Source organism: Cervus elaphus, chromosome X (genome assembly GCF_910594005.1).
Source record: "Cervus elaphus chromosome X, mCerEla1.1, whole genome shotgun sequence".
NCBI classification, from domain to species: domain Eukaryota; kingdom Metazoa; phylum Chordata; class Mammalia; order Artiodactyla; family Cervidae; genus Cervus; species Cervus elaphus.
In genome coordinates this window covers 51556253-51579190 of record NC_057848.1, presented here as the reverse complement: position 1 = coordinate 51579190, position 22938 = coordinate 51556253, and the positions used below count along the sequence as shown (strand labels likewise).

Below are 22938 nucleotides of genomic sequence, written 5' to 3'. Positions count from 1 at the left end.
TACTACCAGGTCCCTCAAGGAAAGATGCTAAATCAGTTCTTGTGCTTCCTATTTCTTCTCTAGAGGATGGAGGGCTGATAAGAATCAAGAATTCGCAGGAAAGTTTCTCAGATTTATTAACAAGGCTCCTATAAAGTGATGCTGATTTTGGTCATGTGCCTTATCAACATTCTGGAAGATAGACAAGAGATTTTTTTGGCACCAGAAGACCTTGCAAATGAGCAACACTGTGTGTAAGTGTGAGGTCACTGTCTGGGTCAGAAACCACAAGGGGTCAGAGGAAATGTTGAGAATTGGCTCCCATAACACTTAAACAAGCTCTGTTCTACTTGAGTAGTTCCAAGAAATAGAGCAATAGGACTTGGCAATTGTGTTAGTGAAAAGGGTTTGACGGTCTCACAGGGCAGTCAGGGGTTGAGGTTAAAGATGCTTGAGGAATAGCACTTAACATGCTGTTAATTGGGTAGTGGGGGAGGAGGTAACTTGTTAGTTCAGAAAGACATGGTGTTTTTGTTTTTTGGCCAAACCACATGGCTTGTGGGATCTTAGTTCCCCGACTAGGGATTGAACCTGCACCCTCGGCAGTGAAAGCCCAGAGTCCTAACTACTAGACAGCTAGGGAATTCCCAAAACATGGTGCTTTTAACACAAGAAGAGAATTTGGTCTGCACCAAGTTGTGTGGTAAAAAGCAGTGTGTTTCTCTTCTGGGTTATGCAATATTTCTCACCCAATAGATTGGCAAGTAGCCATCTTGGATCTCTTCAGGCAAGCAGAGCAATGGCAAATTTCTTACAGGAGTGTCATTGTGTCCTTTATAAACTAAGTTGCCATTTCATGCCATTGTAACTGCAGTTCAGCAGATATGTACTGAGTGGACCTTGTACTCCACTCTGTGAGGTGACAGGGATCCAGCAGTTTGAAGAAAAGGAGACGTGACCTCTGCTACCCAAAAAGCAGACACACAAATGACTGACCACACATATAACACTATGAGTTGTGGCTCCTGTAGGGGAAAGGTGTTGTGGCAGTGATAGGTCATGTCTCCCCCTGTAGTCATCAATAAACTTTCTAGTTTATAAAATAATAATTTTTTGTCTCTAAAAGTAAGACAGGGTAAAGTTTTAGAAATATATAAAATGAAACAAAGGAAATCATTCATAATCCTAAATCAGGGATAATTGCTGTTAATATTTCTGTGAATTTCCTTCATTATTATTTGCATTGTAGAGACATATGTAAACATATAAAGTTGATGCACTCTATATAAAATTCCAATCCTGCCTTTTCTTAGTAAGTTAAAATCATTTCTCTATGTCATTAAAGCACTATAAATTTCATACTAAATGCTGAATGGTATGACATTGTGGATATATCATATTTTACTCAACTCTTCTCTGACATTCAAAGGGTATATATTTTTCAAATGATGGTGATAGATAAACAATTGAGTTTGGCTATGTCATTATTGTGCTTTAAATTACCTAATTGACCATAAGAAAAATTGAGAGGGAGAAAGGGAGGGATGCAGGAGAGAGCAGAGGGGAGAGAGGGCAAAGAGTGGGAGACAGAAAGTGTGTGTGTGTGTGTGTGTGTGTGTGTGTGTGTGAGAGAGAGAGAGAGAGAGAAATACAGAGAGGTGGGGGGTGGGGAGGGAGAGCTGGGCCTAATGAAAGACATGACAGTGAAACCATGTAGATCTGGTTTAACTTGCTTCTGTGATATACTGCCTGGGATACATGCCCTCATGATCTCCTTTGATGACCACCTGCCAATCAGAGACCTTGCATTACAGTATTATGATCTCAACATCAAAACCTCATGGATATTGGTGGCTGACATTAGGGGCATAGTATTTCTCCTTGGAAGTGGTTCTGAGACTTCATAATGTTTGGAAGTTTGCCTTTGGTGGGATCTTAAAGACCACTGAGTCAAAGTTAGTCATCAAAAATGTCTGGGAACTATAGTGTGTAGGTAAGAGGGCAGGGGAAGCTAAAGAAAGATCTTTCCCTTTCCTTGACTGGGAGATGAGATTGCTATGGAGTTTGAGGTCATATAGACCATGGGACTGCCTTCACTTCTGACACCAAATGCGACTTTGAGGGGTTCCTCAAACCACCTCAAGGTTCAGTGATTTGCTAGGACTCAAAAGAACTCAGTGAAAGCTGTTAAATTCATGGTTAATATATAGGAAAAGAATTTAGATGAAAATCATTTGAGGGAAGAGATGTATGGGGCAGAGTCCAGGAGAGTTGGAAAAGCCTAGTTTCCAATAGTCCTTCCTTGTGGAGTTCTGGGCAGTTTTCTTTTACCAGCATTAATGTGTGACAGTACACACAGTATTTTCAACCATAGGAGGCTGCCCTGACCCTGGGTACCCAGTGATTTTCTTAGTGCTTTCTGGTTGACTGCCTACAAGACTGATCCTTTGTTTCCAGGCACTCCAGAGGGAGAACTTACACAGCATGGCTCATCTTTAGTCTCTAGTCCCTCTTGAGGTAAAGTGGACACTGCATGGCCCAAAGTCCCTATGGTAAGTCCCTTGTTAGACTGTCCCATGACCAAGGGCCCCAGGTAAACAGAGACACTTTTATCAGGCATGATATTCCAAAGGCTTAGAGATTACCTTCCAGAAGCCAAAGGCAAAGTCCAAACCTCTTTCTGGTCAAGATTATATTCTTTAATAGAAAGGTACGCTGTCTAGTAGGGACATCCCCTTTGTGATAGTCTATGAGCACATGGTGTGGAAACCACTCAGGAAACTAATACTTTTGGGTTGACCAAAAAGTTCATGCAGGATTTTCCATGACATGAAAAACTGGAATGGACCTTTTGGCCAACCCAATAGTTTTACCTTGTAGAAGAAAGATAGTGCCTTAAGCACATAGAACACCTTTTACTAGTTTGGTATCCTGACACTTGGCTTGGCTTACTCCATTTTCTCCAGGTTTAAGCACAAGTGGAATAAGTAGTTCTTATGTGGTGTGACATGAAAAATTTAAAAAAAAATCCCCTAAAAGCACCTTCATACTCCAGAGCTACAAAACATCAAGAACCAAATGACCTTTTAAAGATCATCTAGTTCAGATATTGGCAAAGTATGACTTGGGCCCAAATCTGGCTCTTTGCCTGTGTTTATAAAGTTTAATTGGAACAACCATACCTATTCATTTAAATGTTGCCTATGGTTGCTTTCATACTACAGTGGCAGAATTGAGTAGTTGTGAAAGAGGTCATATGGCTGCAAAACTACTTAACTATCTGGATCTTTACAGAAAAAAAAAATGTTTGTTGACCTCTGTACTAGTTCAACCATCAGTTCAGTTCAGTTGCTCAGTCGTGTCTGACTCTTTGCAACCCCATGAATTACAGCACGCCAGGTCTCCCTGTCCATCACCAACTCCCGGAGATTACTCAAATTCATGTCCATCGAGTCAGTGATGCCATCCAGCCATCTCATCCTCTGTCTCGTCCTCATCACATCTCCTTCTGCCCCCAATCCCTCCCAGCATCAGGGTCTTTTCCAGTGAGTCAACTCTTCGCATAAGGTGGCCAAAGTATTGGAGTTTCAGCTTCAACATCAGTCCCTCCAATGAACACCCAGGACTGATCTCCTTTAGGATGGACTGGTTGGATCTCCTGCAGTCCAAGGGACTCTCAAGAGTCCTCTCCAACACCACAAATCAAAAGCATCAGTTCAACCATATCATGCAAATGGAGAAACTGGACTTTAAATTGGAGAAATATTATTAAATTAGATGAATAACTATTGAGGCCCCACTCTGTGTCAGGTACTATTAAAGATACTTGAGATGCATCAGTGAACCAAACAGGTGAAAAATGTTATCAAATTATACTAATCATTTACTAACATTATTTTAGTGTTGCCAATTGATAATGCTATGGAAAAGTCTAACAAAAGAACAGCTGGTTAAAGGGGAATCAGGAGCATGGGGTTGGAAGAGTTGTAGATAGGGTGATGAAAGTAGGTTTCACTGAAAAGTTGAGATTTTAGAAAAATCTGGAAGAAGGTGGAGGTGGGTAAACCTTGAGAACATCCAGGAGAAAATCTTTCCAGGCAGAGAGAACTATTCATCCAAAGCCCTGAATCAGATATGTTTCAGCAATAGTAATAAGGGTCTGGAGAGAACTTAATGATGGGGAGGATAGTAGGAGATGAAGGGAGAGAGGTCATGGTGTACCAGATACCCTAGGGTTTATAATGCCTCTGGGAGGCCTATGAGTGAAATGAGAAACCAGCTCATATTTTGAGCAGAGAAGTGATGTGATTTGACTTGGATTTAAGTTTTAGCTCTACTGTTGAAAATAGACTCTGAGAGAGGTGAGGGTGAAAGGAAAGGATCATTGTATTGGTTTATTTCATTTTTCAACTTGACTGGGCTAAGGGATTCCTAGATGGTTGGTAAAATAATTCTAGATTTATCTATGCAGGTGCCTCTGGAAGAGATTAGCATTTGAATTGGTAGACTAAATAAAGAAAATCACCATCATCAATGCAAGTGGAGATCATCCAATCCATTGAGGGCCAGAATAGAACAAAAATGTAGAGGAAGGGCAAATTCACTCTCTGAGCTAAGACATCCATCTTCTCCTACCCTCAGCATTGAGCCTCCTGATTCTCAGGTCTTCAAACTTGGTGGCTCCCTTCCCTGGTGGCTCAGACAGTGAAGAATCTGCCTGCAATGCGGGAGACCCTGGTTCAGTCCCTGGGCTGGGAGGATCCCCTGGAGAAGGAAATGGCTACCCATTCCAATATTCTTGCCTGGAGAATTTCATGGACAAAGGAGGCTTTCAGGCTACCATCCATGGGGTTACAAAGAGTTGGACATGACTGAGCAACTAACACTTTCACTTTTTCTTTTCTTGGGGGTCTTCAGACATGAACTTGAACTCCTCCATTAGCTTTCTCGAGTCTCCAGCTTATAGACTGCAAACAGTGTGATTTCCATAACTGTGTGAACTAATCGTCATAATACATCTTTTTCTATGTATCTTATGCATTTCTTATTGATTCTGCTTCTCTGAAGAAGCCTAATTCAACCAGTTAGGAAGCTGTGATAGTAATCTAGCCTAGAGATGACATTGACTTGGGCCATCTTGGTAGCATTGGAAAAGATGAGAAGTGATCAAATTCTGGATTTGTTTTGAAGGTCAAATCAAACAAGATTTGCTGAAGGTTTGAACATGGGGTATAAGGAAAAAAGAGATGAGTCAGGCTTTTGGTCTGAACAACGGGAAGGATAGAGTTGTCAAAGTCATACATGAAGTTGATGAAAGAGCCATTCTCCAACTCCCAATCCTGCGTTCTTTCCAGTAATTTGATCATGCCTTCCTGGGGATGCTGATGTCTCTTTCAGACAATGGAAGCTGGCCCAAAGCACATGCAGCAGCAGCAGTGTGCAAATAATAAATGACACATCTCCGAGCTTTTCCAGAGTATCACTGTTTCCAGGTTTATTTCCAGGTTTATCTCTCTGAATGCAGGGAAGGGAAAATTTCCTTAATATTTAGCACAAGCTCATTAAAAAGTTTCCCTTTGACCAGCTTTGATAAGGAGAAGAAAACAAACATAATGGCCCTGCTTGAATCTCATAAGATAATAAATATTCCAAGTGAGCATAATTGTTTTTAACCTTTATGCCAGGTACAATAAATGTCAAATGGAAAGATAACCTAGCACTCTCCTGAAATGGCTTAAATAATAGGCCCCAGTTTGTTTTAATGGGAACTCACCCAGTAGACATGCTCATATAACAAATGAGAAATCCCTAATGAGAGTTGCATTATTTCTATTGGCTTTTATGCCATCCTTAATTGATTGCCATCATGCACGGCTAATTAAGAGCATGATAATCTGACGGAGGTACTTTCAGCCAGTGCAGTGGTGCCTGCTTTAAAACAATGACTTCTGGAAGCCCACGTCAAGGTGGTTGGCAGGTTAGGCTGTAGCTGGGGAAGCCACATTAGAAAGCAGTGTCCTACATTGACCACTCTAACCTGACAATTGTAGGGTTGATTGTCTCTGTTGTGGATGGGAGCCCTGAGATCTTTCCTTAGTAATGCCAGAAGCCCCCACCCCAGGGCATGGCCTTCCTAGCCTCAGTAATACTGGGTAACTTCTTGTTTTTAAGTCTCATTACTTTATTTCCCTTCCCCTTCTCATATCAGAGGTTTTTACGTTGAATCTCTTTCATAGGCCTTTCTCAGAATGTCACAGGGTTGCACTGAAATGATGACTGGATTTGTATTCTATTTGCAGCTCTGCTTCAAACTGGCTCTATGACCTTGAATAAGTCACTTCTCCTCTGATATATTCCGTTTTTCTACTCAAAAGTGAAGCATTGAAGGAGGTAAATTTCAAGATTGCGTTTAGTTTTGCATTTTAATTATTTTGTGGCCCTAGCTTTGTCAAAATCCAGTGATGTGGCAGGGAATGATTTACTAAAGTCAGTTTCCATAGGCTCTTCTGTAATTTTAGAATAAGGAAACTTTCCCGACCCACCTCAAATACCTCCTTTTGTGAAAATTGGAATGAATGGGAAAATAACTTCAAATACCCAAATGTAGATGTAGGGTCAGTATCATTATTACGTAGTTAAATTCATTTAGTCCTTGGGCAGCAAATACAGGACTCATTCCTATGTATGGTGTTTGTGAAGAGAGCTCCCAGGAGTTTATGAGGGAATTAAATATTTGTGTCTCTGATATCGCACATGTCCGAAAGAGGCATGAAATTAGTTCCTGTGGAAACAAGTTGCATCATGGATTTACAAATTCAAACTATAAAGTAGCATTTCATAGCAATCAAGTGGGAAAATATTAAAATCTGTCAATACCAAGTATTGGTGAAGATATGGTGTAATGGAACTCTCATCTACTGTTGTTAGGTGGACTGATACAACTTCTTTATCCAGTAAATATAAACATGTGCATGTATGTAAATGTGCACTGAAGCATTGTTTGTAAGTAAAAACTGGGAATAATCATATATATATTATATGTATAAATATATATTATATGTATAAATCATATATATATTGTATATATGTATAAATTATATGTATAGATATAAGTATATTATATGTATAAATATATGTATGCTGCTGCCGCTGCTGCTGCTAAGTTGCGTCAGTCGTGTCCAACTCTGCGCGACCCCATAGACGGCAGCCCACCAGGCTCCTCCATCCCTGGGATTCTCCAGGCAAGAACACTGGAGGGGGTTGCCATTTCCTTCTCCAACACATGAAAGTGAAAAGTGAAAATGAAGTCACTCAGTCGTGGCCGACTCTTAGCAACCCCACGGACTGCAGCCTACCAGGCTCCTTGGTCCATGAGATATTCCAGGCTGGAAAGAGTACTGGAGTGGGTCGCCAGTGCCTTCTCTGATGATATATGTATATATGTATATTATATGTATAAATATGTATAAGTATATATTATATGTATAAATATATGTACAAATATATATTATATGTATAAATATATTACATGTATATTATATGTATAAATATATAAGTATATTTGTATATGTATAAATATATTAAATATATAAATATATGTATAAATATATGTGTATAAGTATATAAATTATATGTATGAATATATTATACATATAAATAATCATATATATTATATGTATAAAATATACATATTATATGTATAAATAAGTATATGTTATATATATAAATAAGAGAATGAAAGAAAATAAGTAAGCCACAGGTATACATATCAACATAGATAAATCTAAAAATCATGGCATTTACCAAAAATACTGTGCCATAGATATATACAGATAGTATAATTTTAGTTTTATAATGTTTTTTAGAAAATAGCCAAAATTAGTTAATGCATTTTTGTTGATACAAGTATAGGTGATAAAACTACTTTTATCCAGTGAGAAAATGATTAACAAAATATTCAAGATAGTAATTATCTTTGATGAAAGGATGGGGAGGAAACTTGGAATATAAAGGGGACTTGAAATAATGGCAACATACTCATTATTTTTGGAAATTTAAGAAGCTATTATAAAGCAATAATACCTATAGTAAATATTCAAATACCACAGAATACTTTAAGATTGTGAGTACAATTTTCCCTTTTCCTCTGCCCTAGAATTCCATTTAAGAGAGAAAAAGAGCACCATTAATAATTTGGGGTACATCATTCTAGAGCAGTGATTCTCAGTTTGATCCCTGGACCAGCACTGTAGGCGTCACTTGGGAACTTGTTAGAATTGCAAGTTATCAGGCCTCATCCCAGCCTTACTAATTCAGAAACTCTGGAGGCAAGGCCATCCTATTTGTGTTTAACAAGCCCTCTGGATGGTTATCAACCATGGTTGAATAACAATAGAATCACTAGAGAAACGTTGAAAAAAATACCAGAACCCAGGTCATATCCCATGAGATTGTTTTAAAAACTCCTCCATTAATTGTAATGTGTAGACAGGGTTGAGAATCATTTGTCTAGATTTTCTGTACTACATATACATACTACTATGTATATAATAGTATATAATATACATTATTATTGAAAAGTACAAGATAGAGATGTTTATATATATATACATATGTATTTCATATGTGTGTGTGTGTGTGTGTGTGTATTTTTTTTTGAATGAGAGTCTTATACAAGTGCCAGAGGTGGAAGGTTCCTTCATCTATTCATTATATATATATATATATGAATGAGAGTCTCCAGCATCTTTCAGTTTCCACTAATAATGTGTCAGTGAATATAAGTCTATTTCATTTTAGAGCAGTTTCTCTTAACCAGGGATGATTTTCTTCCCCAGAGAACATTGGACAATACCTGGAGCCTTTATTGCTTGTGACAACAGGGACGAGGGTGCTACTAGCTTGCAGTGGGTAGGGGCTGATAAATACTGCTAAATATGTTACAATGTACAGGACACCTCTCCACAACACTGAATTATTTGGCTTCAAATGCCAATAGTGCTGAGGTTGAAAAACCCTGTTTCAGAGGGATACACAGTGTTCTATTCTAAGACAGTACTAGATTTTATCCAGTCTTTCCTTTGTGATTTGCTGACTTCATTTAATACCGACAGGCTATGAAGGGTTTGACAAAATGTGGGCTATATGGGTATTTCTTGTCTCTCTACACACTTTCCCAAAACTCAGTAAAGTAAGGTGCATGATTTTTCCTCCTTTTATTTTTCCATAGCAATCAAACCAATGTTGGGCATGTTAAAGTCTTAAAGAAAAGCCTGTTGAGTTGAATGGGATCTTCCCCAATCCCCACAATATAGTGAGATTCCATTGTATTTGTCTTTGGTTTCTGTTAAACCCTCAAAATAAAGGTTGGGTGAAATTCTTTCTGTCAATAACAAATGGAATTAACTGTAGAGTCTCGGCTGTATTGCAGAGTGAATGATTAAAAATCATTGGCAAATAGTAAGCTGCCTGCTATGACCTTTCAGCTCTTGGTATTTTGACTGACGGTCCCCTCTTTACAGTTTAGTGAAGTTGTAAACAGTGAGACATGAGACCTGCTGATGGACCAGGCCGTCAAATACCAAATATGAAAAGGTCAGTGTCAAACTCTGCTTGCTGATATGACTCAGGCTGGCTTGGAGTTGGGTGGGCCTGTGACACTGTGGCTCTGAGCTGTTGACTTAAAAGGAAAATGACAAATGGTTCCATAGCAAAGAAGATGGAAAAATCTTCTGTTTGAATTCTTCTGGTAGATTTGAAAACATTTCTGGCTAATGCCATCTCTGGTTAAGGCCACACATATTTCAAGTAGAGAATGTTGTGATATTTGCTGCTTTGAAGGCTTTATCTGGGGTGGTGATTGATACTGTTCTTGTTCCCCCTCTTTTCTTCTCCCTTTTTCTAAGTATCTTGCAGATACTCACCTCTCTTTCACTCTGGTAACAAGGATCTCTTTGCCATGTTATTAAATATAGGGCCCTTGCTCAACTTTTTCAAAATTAGCTCTTTACTTTCTCTTTTATGTGTGTGTCTCATTTTAATTTTTGTCACCTTTGTGTTCACTGTTTTATTTTTCTTCTTCTTGCATCCTGTAACACTCTCTTGCTCCTTCAAGTACGTTCACTGCTTTCTTTCTCCAGCTTTGAGATGTAATAAGTCTCTCATACCAGTGAGCATTTATTTGTTCATTCACCAAACAGTGTGAGTGCCTAATATGAGCCAGGCCTTGTGTAAGCCCCCATGGGCTAAGGTATGGTTTCTACTATCTGGGTGCAATCAGTATAGGAGGAGGACTGACCCTAAGGAAATGTCACTGTTTCATTTTGCTCAGTCGTGTCTGATTCTCTGAGGCCCCATGGAATGTAGCCCACCAGCCTCCTCTGTCCATGGAATTTTCCAGGCAAGAGTACTGGAGTGGGTTGCCAGGCCCTCCTCCAGGGGGTCTTCCTGACCCAGGATTGAACCTGGGTCTCCTGCAGCTCCTGCATTGACATGCAGATTCTTTACCACTAGAGCCACTTGGGAAGCCCCATAACTGATTTATTAAACAGTGTGAATTCAATGGGATATAAACATGAGATAATTCTACTTTCCCCCAGTACCTGTCATTAACTATGTGCTCTCAAATTTCCACTCCCGTTTTCTTATCATATCTTGGACACAGCCCACATCTTTCTACTTTCAATCTATTATAATACAATGAACCTATCAGAATGGCTAAGAAAAAAACCTGATTAAAAGAAACAGAGAAGGAGACATGTGCACTTTGGGCTTCCCTTGTGGCTCAGCTGGTAAAGAATCTGCCTGCAATGCGGGAGACCTGGGTTCGATCCCTGGGTTGGGAAGATCACCTGGAGAAGGGAAAGGCTACCCACTCCAGTATTCTGGCCTGGAGAATTCCAGGGCTGTATACTCCATGGGGTTGCAAAGAGTTGGACATGACTGAGCAACTTTCACTCACTCACTCTAAAGAAACAGAGCTACCATATGATCCAGCAATTCTACATTTGAGTATATACCCAAAGGTAAGGAAAATTGGATATTGAAGAGATATCTGCACTCCCATGTTCATTGCAGCTTTATTTGCATCAGTCAAGATGTGAAAGCAACCTAAGTGCCTGTCCATGGATGAATATATAAAGGAGTTTTGAGATATAACTGTTATTCATTCATGAGAAAAAAAGATGTTTTGACATTTGTGATAACATAGATGGACCTTGAGGACATTATGCAAAGTGAGATATGTCAAAGACAAATTCTGTGTATCCCTTTCATGTTGAATCTAAAAAAGAAAACAAACTCATAAAGACAGGAAAATAATGATTATCAGGATCTAGGAAGTACGGGAATAGGAGAGATGTTTAAGGGTACAAACTTGGAACTAGTAGACAAATAAGTCCTGGAGATCAAATGTACACTATACAGAATATAGACAGCAATGTTGTGTTATAATCAATAAATTTGCTAAAAGACTATATCTTAATTATTCCCATTGCAAAATAAGTGATAATTGTGTGACAGAGGAGCCTGGTAGGCTACAATCCTTGGGGTCGCAAAGAGTTGCACACGACGACTAAGCGACTAACACACACATGACGTAATAAAGGAGCTATCACTACAATAGTCATCATATTGCAATATACAAATGTATCAAATCAACGTGTAAACCTTAAATTTACAAAATGTTATGTCTTAAGTATTTCAATTAAAAACATACATATAATTAAAATGAAGCCAAAAGCAAAAAAAAAAAAAAAGGAAAGAAGAAGAAAATCGTAAAGATATAGAAATCAGAAAGAATTGGCAGATGGGACTGCCTAGTGGTATGAAACAGCATAAAGCACTTAGAAAACAGCATGAGGTAGATATTGGAAATAGTCGTATTTCAGACAATGGAATCTGAGCTTTAGGGAGTATCTTTCCCAATGGGATGCATGTGGTAAATGGTAGAGCTAGAATTTGGATCCATGTCTGCCTATCACCAATGTTAGTCTTCTTAACCTCTAAGACATGCTACTTCTTATAAAGGTTTGATAATTGCTATAAGCATAAGGTCAATGTAAACATAATACATATATTGGGTTGGACAAAAGTTCGTTTTTTTTTTTCCCCATAACATGGTACATAAAAACCCAAATGAACTTTTTGGTCAACCCAATATATATAAAGACAATTAGTTTGCATCTGGAGGAGGAAGGTAATGTGAAACAGGACAGTGACTTTCAGAAAAAAGGGGACTATATTTGAGCTGCCCTTGAAGTGGGGGCAATCATCAGGGTGACAAAGGAACACAAACAAAGACATGGGTACAGATTTCTATTTTGTGGAATCTTAGGCCTTCTCTGGCAGCTCAGTCAGTAAAGAATCTGTCTGCAATGCAGGAGACCTGTGTTTGACCCCTAGGTTGGGAAGATCCCCTGGAGAAGGAAATGGCGACCCACTCCAGTATTCTTGCCTGGGAAATTCCATGGACAGAAGAGCCTGGTGGGCAACAGTCCATGGGATCGCAAAGAGTTGGACACAACCGAGCAACTTTCACTTTCAAAGTATCACCAACAATTTCCTAGTATGTACAAAATATTTAAGAACTTCTCCCTGTAGACAACCTCACAAAAATAAACAGCCTTAGCATGCTACAATTCACATCAAATTGGGAAATTCAACAATTGACCATTCCCTTGGCTTGATTTTTTTGTCAGACACTTTGATAGTCATCTTAATTCTTGCAAATAGAATTATTGGCAACATTCCAGCTTAAACCTACATTTAGTGGTACTGTTCTGAAAGGCAGCATGCTGTTTTGTTGCCCTTTGTATATATGCAAACATGCTTCCTCAGTCTTTGAATTCTCAATTGAAGTTCACTAGTCCTTTTGACTCCTGGTGAAAGTCAAGTTTAGCTATGTGCCCAGCAGCCTTTATGAAGTACTTTTCCACTGAGCTGTATTACACGGTTGCCACAAAATGGTAACTTGTTTCAGAATCATATCCTTTTTATCTCGATTTTTAGTTAAAATCTTATATTCTTATACAGAATGATTGGAAAATTAGAGAATTAATTTCAGAATTTATAATCTCTAATGGCATCAGCTTCTCTTTCTCATGTTGCTGTATGCTCTTCTCATGTATGCTGTATGTAAAACTTAAAGCTATGGGATAGGAAGACTTGAGAGGTTACCTTCTGTTGTTTTCATCCCACATTGAGACAGGTAAATAAAATAAGAACTATTATCTTTTTTTTTTTCCTGGGGAGATAAATCACGCTTAATATTGTTAGGAGATATCTTTGGCAATGGTATTTTCGTTTCTTTTTTCTTGCTATTATAGTAAGAAAGTAAAGCATTTTGGGGCTATTAGTTATCCCAGAAAAGTAAATCTTCCAGGCAACTGAGAGTTACCCCTAAAAGATGTTGTTGACAATAGGTGAAATTCTGGCTAATGACAGTTGAGGACTAGTATATCTATAGATGCCAGCTGGACTGATCTTTTCTCCCCAATCTAATTGTATGTTTATTGAAACAATAAATACCATGAGGGCTCTAGTCTTTCATCAGGGATATTAACATATTACTAAATTAGTGATAAATTGTATCACTGCTAATTCTTTTGTTCCCAAGTCTAAGATTTAACACTAATTTAGAAACAGGAAGTGTATATTATCCGAATGCTCTGTTGCTGTATTTCTGACTAAAGTTTAGCTATGTATACATATTATAAAAGGCAGCTCAATGGGCTGATTAACTATAGTTAGAATCCTTCATAAGGTATGTTATACAGATATTTTAAAATTTTCATATGAAATACTATTTTATATTATATCAACTGGATTCTTACCAATTACATATATGATCTTGAAGAGTTAAATATCTTTTAGAAAAAGTTACATTAACCAGTTTTGGTAATCAGGTTAACATATAATGTCTTAAAGTTGTGTGCTATAAACTAGAGCCTCCATATTGGGTATCCCTGTCATATGTTTTCCTCCCTACAAGCCATTTTCATACTGGAGTCTCAGTAATGTTTTTATAAATATAAAACTGATCTTTTCATATCCTTTCTATCTCTTAAGGGTTTCCCACTGTAACCTACATGATATCAATGTGTGTACCTAAAACTTATAAGACTCTGTGTGATCTTGGCTCCTTGTAATCTCTTCAGTCCTCCAGTCTCCCTCTGCCCTTTTCACACCACACTAGTTACACTGACCATCTTTTTCTGCTTGGCTCAGTGTTATGCTCCAAGCTTCTTCCCACGTCAGGGTCTTTACAGTCGCTATTTCCTCTGTCAGAAAAGCAATCTTAGCTTTACTTCCAAATGTTTCATGTGGCCCATTCCTCCATATCATTAAGATCTCAGACAAATGTGATCTCCTTAGGCCTCCCCCAATGTAGGAGTAGCCCCTATTCACTCTCCATCCAATTATAGCAATTTATCTTCACAGTACAGCATTATCTATCTCACGTTCAGTTCAGTCACTTAGTCGTGTCTGACTCTTTGTGACCCCATGGACTGCAGCACGCCAGGCCTTCCTGTCCATCACCAACTCCCAGAGCTTGCTCAAACTCATGTCAATTGAGTCGGTGATGCCATCCAATCATCTCATCCTCTGTCATCCCCTTCTCTTCCTGCCTTCAATCTTTCCCAGCATCAGGGTCTTTTCCAATGAGTCAGTTCTTTGCATCAGGTAACCAAAATATTGGAGTTTCAGCTTCAGCATCATTCCTTCCAATGAATATTCAGGACTGATTTCCTTTGTGACTGACTGGTTTGATCTCCTTGCAGTCCAAAGGACTCTCAAGAGTCTTCTCCAACACCACAGTTCAAAAGCATCAATTCTTCAGCACTTGGCTTCTTTATGGTCCAACTCTCACATCCATACATGACTACTGGAAAAACCATAGCTTTGACTACATGGACCTTTGCTGGCAAAGTGATGTCTCTGTTTTTAATATGCTGTCTAGGTTGGTCATAGCTTTTCTTTCAAGGAGCAAGTATCTTTTAATTTTATGGCTGCAGTCACCCCACCTGCAGTGATTCTGGAGCCCAAGAAAATAAAGTCTGTCACTATTCCCATTGTTTCCCCATCCGTTTGCCATGAAGTGATCGGACCAGATACCAAGATCTTTGTTTTTTGAATGTTGAGTTTTAAACCAGCTTTTTCACTTTCCTCTTTCACTTTCATCTAGAGGCTCTTCAGTTCCTCATTGCTTTCTGTCATAAAGGTTCATAGACATTACTAGAATGTAAACTTTATAAGGGCGAAATCTTCTTTTTTTTAAAAATTAATTTATTTATTTGCTTTTGGCTGCCCTGAGCCTTCACTGCTGTGTTCAGACTTAATCTAGTTGTAGCAAGCATGGGCTACTGTTTAATTGTGGTGAATGGGCTTCTCACTGCAATGACTTCTGTTGTGGCAGAGCATGGACTCGGGTGTGGCTTCAGTAGTTTTGGCTCGAGGGTATGTAATTTCCTTTTTTTTTTTTTTGTACAGCCTTTGTCTGTTTTTTTCTTTTTTAAAGAAGGAAAATGAGAGTGTTCCATCCTCTTCATTTTTTTGGAAAAGATTAAAATGGATAGGTATTAGCTGTCCTTCTGTTTGGTAGAACTCCCATGTGAATTTCTCTGGTCCTGGAATATTGTTTGTTGGGAGTTATTTTGTTTGCTTTTAGAAGTTAGTTCAATTTCACTACTAGTGAATAGTTTTGCAAATTTTTCTTCTTAATTCAATCTTGGGAGATTGTATGTTTCTAGCAATTTGACCATTTCTTCTCAGTTGTTCATTTTATTGGCTTATAACTGTAGTTTTCTCTTATTTCTTCTCTTTCATTTCCTTTTTTGTGTCCTCTCTTCTTGGTGAACCTGGCTAGAGGTTCATCAATTTTGTTTAAACCAAAAGCTGTTTTTAAAATGTTTTATTGATGCTTTTAGTCTCTTTTTAGTCTCTTATTTCAGAGAAGGCAATGGCAACCCACTCCAGTACTCTTGCCTGGAAAATCCCATGGGTAGAGGAGCCTAGTAGGCTGCAGTCCATGGGGTCGCTGAGTCAGCCACGACTGAGCAACTTCACTTTCACTTTTCACTTTCATGCTTTGGAGACGGAAAATGGCAACCCACTCCAGTGTTCTTGCCTGGAGTATCCTAGGGACTGGGGAGCCTGGTGGGCTGCCATCTATGGGGTCGCACAGAGTCGGACATGACTGAAGCGACTTAGCAGCAGCAGTCTTTTATTTATTTCTTCTTTGGTCTCCTTTATTTCCTCCCATCTTATAACTTTGGGCTTTGTTCCTGTTTATCTCATTAGTTTATATGGTAGGCTGCTGCTGCTGCTGCTGCTGTCGCTTCAGTCGTGTCTGACTCTGTGCAACCCCATAGACAGCAGCCCACCAGGCTCCCCAGTCCCTGGGATTCTCCAGGCAAGAACACTGCAGGGGGTTGCCATTTCCTTCTCCAATGCATGGAAGTGAAAAGTGAAAGTGAAGTCGCTCAGTCGTGGCTGACTCAGCGACCCCATGGACTGCAGCCTACTAGGCTCCTCCGTCCATGGAATTTTCCAGGCAAGAATATTGGAGTGGGTTGTCATTTCCTTCTCCATATGGTAGGCTAGGTTATGTATTTGAGATATTTATTGTTTCTTGAGGAAGACCTCTATTACTATAAACTTCCTGCACGGAATTTCTTTTGCTACATGTCATATATTTTGGAAAGTTGTTTTTCTATTTTCATTTGTTTCAAGGTATTTTCTGAGTTCCTCTTTGATTTCATTATTGACCCATAGGTTCTTTAGTAGTACGTTCTTTAATATCCGTATTTTTGTGCTTTTCCCATTTTTAAAATGTAGTTTATTTTAGTTTCACACCATTGTGGTTAAATAAAAAATGCTTGACATAGCTTCTACCCTCTTAAATTTATTGAGACTTGTTTTGTGACCTAAAATGATATATTCTGGAGAATGTTCCACGTGTACTTGAAAAGAATGTGTATTCTACTCTATTTGGATGGAATGTCCTGTAGTTACCTATTAAGCCAACTGGTCTATTTTGTCATTTTAGACTACTTACTATTGCCTAATTTATTTTCTGACATTTATTTTCTAGATGATCTTTCTGTTGATGTAAGTGGGGTGATAAAGCCCCCTGTTATTTTTATATCAATATCAATTTCTCCCTTTATATTTGTTAATATTTATTAGGTTGGTGCAGACATAACTGTGGCTTCAGACCATGAATTTTAAATCCTTATAATTAAACACAAACACATCTTTATTAATCAAAATAGTAACCATTACAATAAACACCATTTTCCCAATGAGAAATGTCTGTTTATCCCTGTATCATAAAAACCCATGCTTTGGGATTTGACGAACTCTTGGAAAGCATTTTTCTACCTCCTCCTGGTTGTGGAAGCATTTTCTCTGCAAAAAGTTGTCGAGATGCTTGAAGAAGTGATAATCAGTTGACAAGAAGTCAGGTGAATATGGCGTATGACACAAAACTTTGTAGCCCAGTTCTTTCAACTTTTGAAGTCTTGGTTTTGTGACACGTAGTTAGGCATTGTTGTGGAGAAGAATTGGGCTCATTCTGTTGACCAACGCTGGTGCATTTCATCAATTTGTTGAGTATACTTCTCAGGTGTAATGGTTTTGCTAGGATTCAGAAAGCTATAGTGGATCAGACAGGCAACAGACCACCAAACAGTGACCACGACCAATTTTTGGCATAACTTTTGCTTTGGGAAATGCTTTGGAGCTTCTTCTTGGTCTAACCACTGAGCCAGGCATCACCAGTTGTCATAGAAAATCCACTTTTTATCACACATCACAGTGCATTTGAGAAAGGGTTCATTGTTGTTGCATAAAATAAGAGAAGACAATACTGAAAAAATTTTTTTTTAATTTTTGTTTTTGATCAGCTCACGAGGCACTCACTTACCAACCCTTTTCACCTTTCCAGTTTGCCTAAAATGCCAAATGGCCATAAACTGGTCAACTTTGTGTTCTTTGACAACTTTTTGTGTAGTTGTAAGAGGATCAGCTTCGATGATTACTCTCAATTGATTGTTATCAATTTCCGATGGTCAGCCTACGCTGACTTACACTTCTCATCTTCAAGTCTTTTGTCTTCTTTGCAAAAGTTCTTGAACACCACTGCACTTTATGTGTTCCTTAGCAGTTCCTGGACCAAATGTGTTGTTGATGTTACAAGTTGTCTTGACTGCTTTATGACCCATTTGGAACTCAAAGAGTCACTTGAATTTGCTTTTTTGTCTAACATCATTTCCATAGTCTAAAATAAATATCAAATACACAGCAAGTAATAAGTCATTAGGAAAAAAATAAAGCGAGAATTTAAATGTGCATTAAAATGATGTATAACATAACCACATTTATTTAAGAATGTATTCCAATATCAAATGGTAAAATTAAGCAATGCAAAACCACAATTACTTTTGCATCAACCTAATATTTATCCATTAGTTGCTCCTGTATTATTAATAAGCATCTTAAGAAACATTTTAAATCTCTTTATATTGATCTTCATCATTATATAATTTCTATCCTTTTCATATGAATTTAATTTTAAATTCTATTTTGTCTGAAATGAATATTGTTACTACTGCTTCCTTGTCATTTCTGTTTGAATGAAACTTTTCCCGATTCCCTCACTTTCAGTCCGTGTGTGTCTTTACCTTTGATGTCTTGTTATCATATAGATGGGTCCTGTGTCTTTATTCAGTCAGCCTCCCTATGAATTTTGATTGACATATTTAGTCCATTTTTATTTAAAGTGATTATTGATAGGTATGTACTCATTGCCATTTGGTTAATTCTTTTCTAATAGTTTTTGTTAGTGTTTCTTGTTTTTTTTTTCTTCTTTTAGTTTACTCACTTATGGTTTGATGATTTTCATTGGTGGTATACTTATGTTCCTTCTTTCCAGTTTTTGTATATATACTGTAGGTTTTGGGTTTTGGATTAAGTTTCTGCATAAAAATCACCTGGTTGCCTTATGGGGTTTCCTTTGTTTGTGACTCTTTGTTTTCCTCTTGCTACCTTTAGAGTCTATCTTTTACTTTTGCAAATTAAATTATGATATGTCTCAGTATTGGTCTCTTTGGGTTTATGTTATTTTGGACTCTATGTACTTTCTGTACCTGTATATCTGTTTCCTTCTTCACATTTCAGAAGTTTTCATCTGTAATTTTATTAAATACATTTTTGATCCTTTTCTCTTTCTCTTCTTCTGGGACCCCTATAATTCAAATGTTAGTATGCCCGATGACCTAGAAGTCCCTTAAATTTTCCCCCTTTAAAAAATTTGTTTCACTTTTTGCTGTTCTGATTGGGTGAGTTCCATTATTCTGTCATCTTGATCACTTATGCATTCTTTTGTATCACTTCAGTTCAGTTCAGTCGCTCAGTCATGTCCGACTCTTTGCGACCCCATGACCGCAGCACGCCAGGCCTCCCTGTCCATCACCAACTCCTGGAATTTACCCAAACTCATGTCCATTGAGTCGGTGATGCCATCCAACCATCTCATCCTCTGTTGTCTCCTTCTCCTCCTGCCCTCAATCTTTCCCAGCATCAGGGTCTTTTCAAATGAGTCAGCTCTTCGCATCAGGTGGCCAAAGTATTGGAGTTTCAGCTTTAGCATCAGTCCTAACAATGAACACTCAGGACAGATCTCCTTTAGGATGGACTGGTTGGATCTCCTTGCAGTCCAAGAGACTCTCAAGAGTCTTCTCCAACACCACAGTTCAAAAGCATCAATTCTTTGGCACTCAGCTTTCTTATAATCCAACTCTCACATCCATATATGACTACTGGAAAAACCATAGCCTTGACTAGATGGACCTTCGTTGGCAAAGTAATGTCTCTACTTTTTAATATGCTGTCTATGTTGGTCATAACTTTCCTTCTAAGGAGTAAGTGTCTTTTATTTCATGGCTGCAGTCACCATCTGCTGTGATTTTGGAGCCCCCAAAATATAAAGCCAGCCACTGTTTCCACTGTTTTCCCATCTATTTGCCATAAAGTGATGGGACTGGATGCCATGATCTTAGTTTTCTGAATGTTGATTGTATCACTTCAGTCAGTCAGTTCAGTAGCTCAGTCGTGTCCAGCTCTTTGCGACCCCATGAATCGCAGCACACCAGGCCTCCCTATCCATCACCAACTCCTGGAGCTTACTCAAACTCATGCCCATCGAGTCGGTGATGCCATCCGGCCATCTCATCCTCTGTTGTCCCCTTCTCCTCCTGCCCCTAATCCCTCCCAGCATCAGGGTCTTTTCCAATGAATCAACTCTTCTCATGAGGTGGCCAAAGTACTGGAGTTTCAGCTTCAGCATCAGTCCTTCCAATGAACACCCAGGACTGATCTCCTTTAGGATGGACTGGTTGGATCTCCTTGCAGTCCAAGGGACTCTCAAGAGTCTTCTCCAAAACCATAGTTCAAAAGCATCAATTTTTCAGTGCTCAGCTTTCTTCACAGTCCAACTCTCACATCCATACATGACCACTGGAAAAACCATAGCCTTGACCAGATGGACCTTTGTTGGCAAAGTAACGTCTCTGCTTTTTAATATGCTATCCAGGTTGGTCATAACTTTCCTTCCAAGGAGTAAGAGTCTTTTAATTTCATGGCTGCAGTCCTCATCTGCAGTGATTTTGGAGCCAAAAAAATTAAGTCTGACACTATTTCCACTGTCTCCGCATCTATTGTCCATGAGGTGATGGGACCACTTAGTCTGCTCTTAATTCTTTCTTGTGTATTTTTCATTTCAGTTATTGAATTCTTTAGTTCTGACTTGTTCTTTTGAACATTTTCTACTTCTTTATCAAAATTCTCACTGTATTAATCTATTCTTTTCCTTAGTTCATTTAGCATTCTTATTACTAATGCTTTGAACTCTATCTGGTAAATGTTAATCTCTATTTTATTAATTATGTTTCTAGATTTTTTTGTTCTTTTGTTTGAAACAAATTTCACTGTCTTATAATTTGATTAAATTTCTCAGTCTTTATGAAATTACACAAAAAATTGCATATCCCAGTTGAAGTGTTTATTGTCCTTGTTTGGAAGTGTTCCTACGCAGTCTACTTGTGCCCATTGGCTTTGGTGAAACAAGTGAATGTGAAGTGTGCATGGATCATGTCTTTCCCCAGAGTGTGCTGGCAGCTGTGACCTTGGTGAGAGGTGGGGCTGGAGATAGACTGGCCAAGTATAAGTAAATAAGAGCCAAGTGTAAGCTAGATCTTCTCCTATGCTCATGAGTCATCAGGATGCTATTTGGAATGGGGCTGGAATCATAGGTACTGTAGTAGAAGTCTGGAGGATCAGGTCATAACCTGTTCCATTTCTTTTAATTGTGTACACTGTCTCCAACCCTGGAATAGAAACTTCTCCTTAGTGCGTAGGAGTGTGGATCAAGAAGGGCCAGATTCGGCACCTGGTTGGCTGCAGCATGTGTTGGAATGGTCCTAGCATGCCAGTCAGAACTCAAGATAGCTCCCAATCCACTGCCTCAGTGAATGACAGCCCTTGTCAGGTGTGAACCAGTTCCTTACCCCACAAATTCACACTTTCCTCAGCCGTGGCAGCCCTTCCTCTAGTTGGAAGATGCACCTGTGTTAGAGGAGCTGGAAAAGGTGCTCAGCACAGGTAAGGGCACATGACGTGGTGGTCATGTGATACCCACCAGAGTCACACAGTTTCAATTTGGTTACTCCACTTTGTTTCAGGGAGTAAGCAACCAAGTACATGCTATTCAGGAGTGCAGTCTCAGTTTCTTACTATCTTCCTGTCAGTCCCACGGTTTATCAAACCAGCAAAGGGGGCTCGTTTTCCTGGTGCTGGACACCAGAACTTATTGCCCAATATGTGGTTCAAACTGCCCGCTGCCCATGGATGATCACTGAGCCCACGATGTCACCCTCCTGTTCTGTGTCACCTCCTAAGGGGTATGAATCCCAACCTAATTACATCTCTTCCCTTCCTAGTCTACTCCATGTAGCTCTTTCTCTATAACCTTGATTGTAGAAAAGTCTTTTGCAGGTCTCCAGTGTGTTTTCAGTATGTTTTGATGTAATCTTGGGTGGAATTGAGCACCGCATTCTTCTGCTCTGCCATCTTGACCTTCTGTATAAAGAGTAATATTGCATCATTATTATAAATTGAACCACCCTTGCATTCCTGAAATAAACCATACTTGCTCATGGTATAAAATCATTTTAATATAAACTCAACTTACTTGCAAGCATTTTGTTGAATTTACTTGCTAACATTTTAGTATTAGGTTGCCCAGTATGCTACTGGAGAAGAGTGGAGAAAAAACTCCAGAAAGAATGAAGAGGCTGAGCCAAAGAGAAAACAATGCCCAGTTGTGGATGTGACTGGTGATGGAAGTAAGTCCAATACTGTAAAAAACAATATTGGATAGGACCCTGGGATGTTAGTTCCATGAATTAAGGTAAATTGGAAGTGGTCAAAGAGGAGATGGCAGGAGTGAACACTGACATTTTAGGAATCAATTAACTCAAATGGACCTGAATGGGCGAATTTAATTCAGATGACCATTATATCTACTACTGTGGGCAAGAATCCCTTAGAAGAAATGGAGTAGCCTTCATAGTCAACAAAAGAGTCTGAATAAGATCTTGGCATCCGGTCCCATCACTTCATGGCAAATAGATGGGGAAACAATGAAAACAGTGAGAGGCTTTATTTTCTTGGGCTCCAAAATCACTGCAGCTGGTGACTGCAGCCATGAATTTAAAAGACACTTGCTCCTTGGAAGAAAACCTATGACAAACCTAGACAGAATATTAAAAAGCAGACACATTACTTTACCAACAAAGGTCTGTATTGTGAAAGCTATGGTTTTTCCAGTAGTCATGTATGGATGTGAGAGTTGGACCATAAAGAAAAATGAGTGCTGAAGAATTGATGCTTTGAAACTGT

At 38.8% G+C, this 22938-nt stretch overlaps 1 pseudogene; it reads right to left on the bottom strand.

Moving 5' to 3' along the window:
• Nucleotides 1-17239: 17239 nt before the first annotated feature.
• LOC122690061 lies at nt 17240-18256 on the bottom strand (annotated as a pseudogene).
• Nucleotides 18257-22938: the final 4682 nt, after the last annotated feature.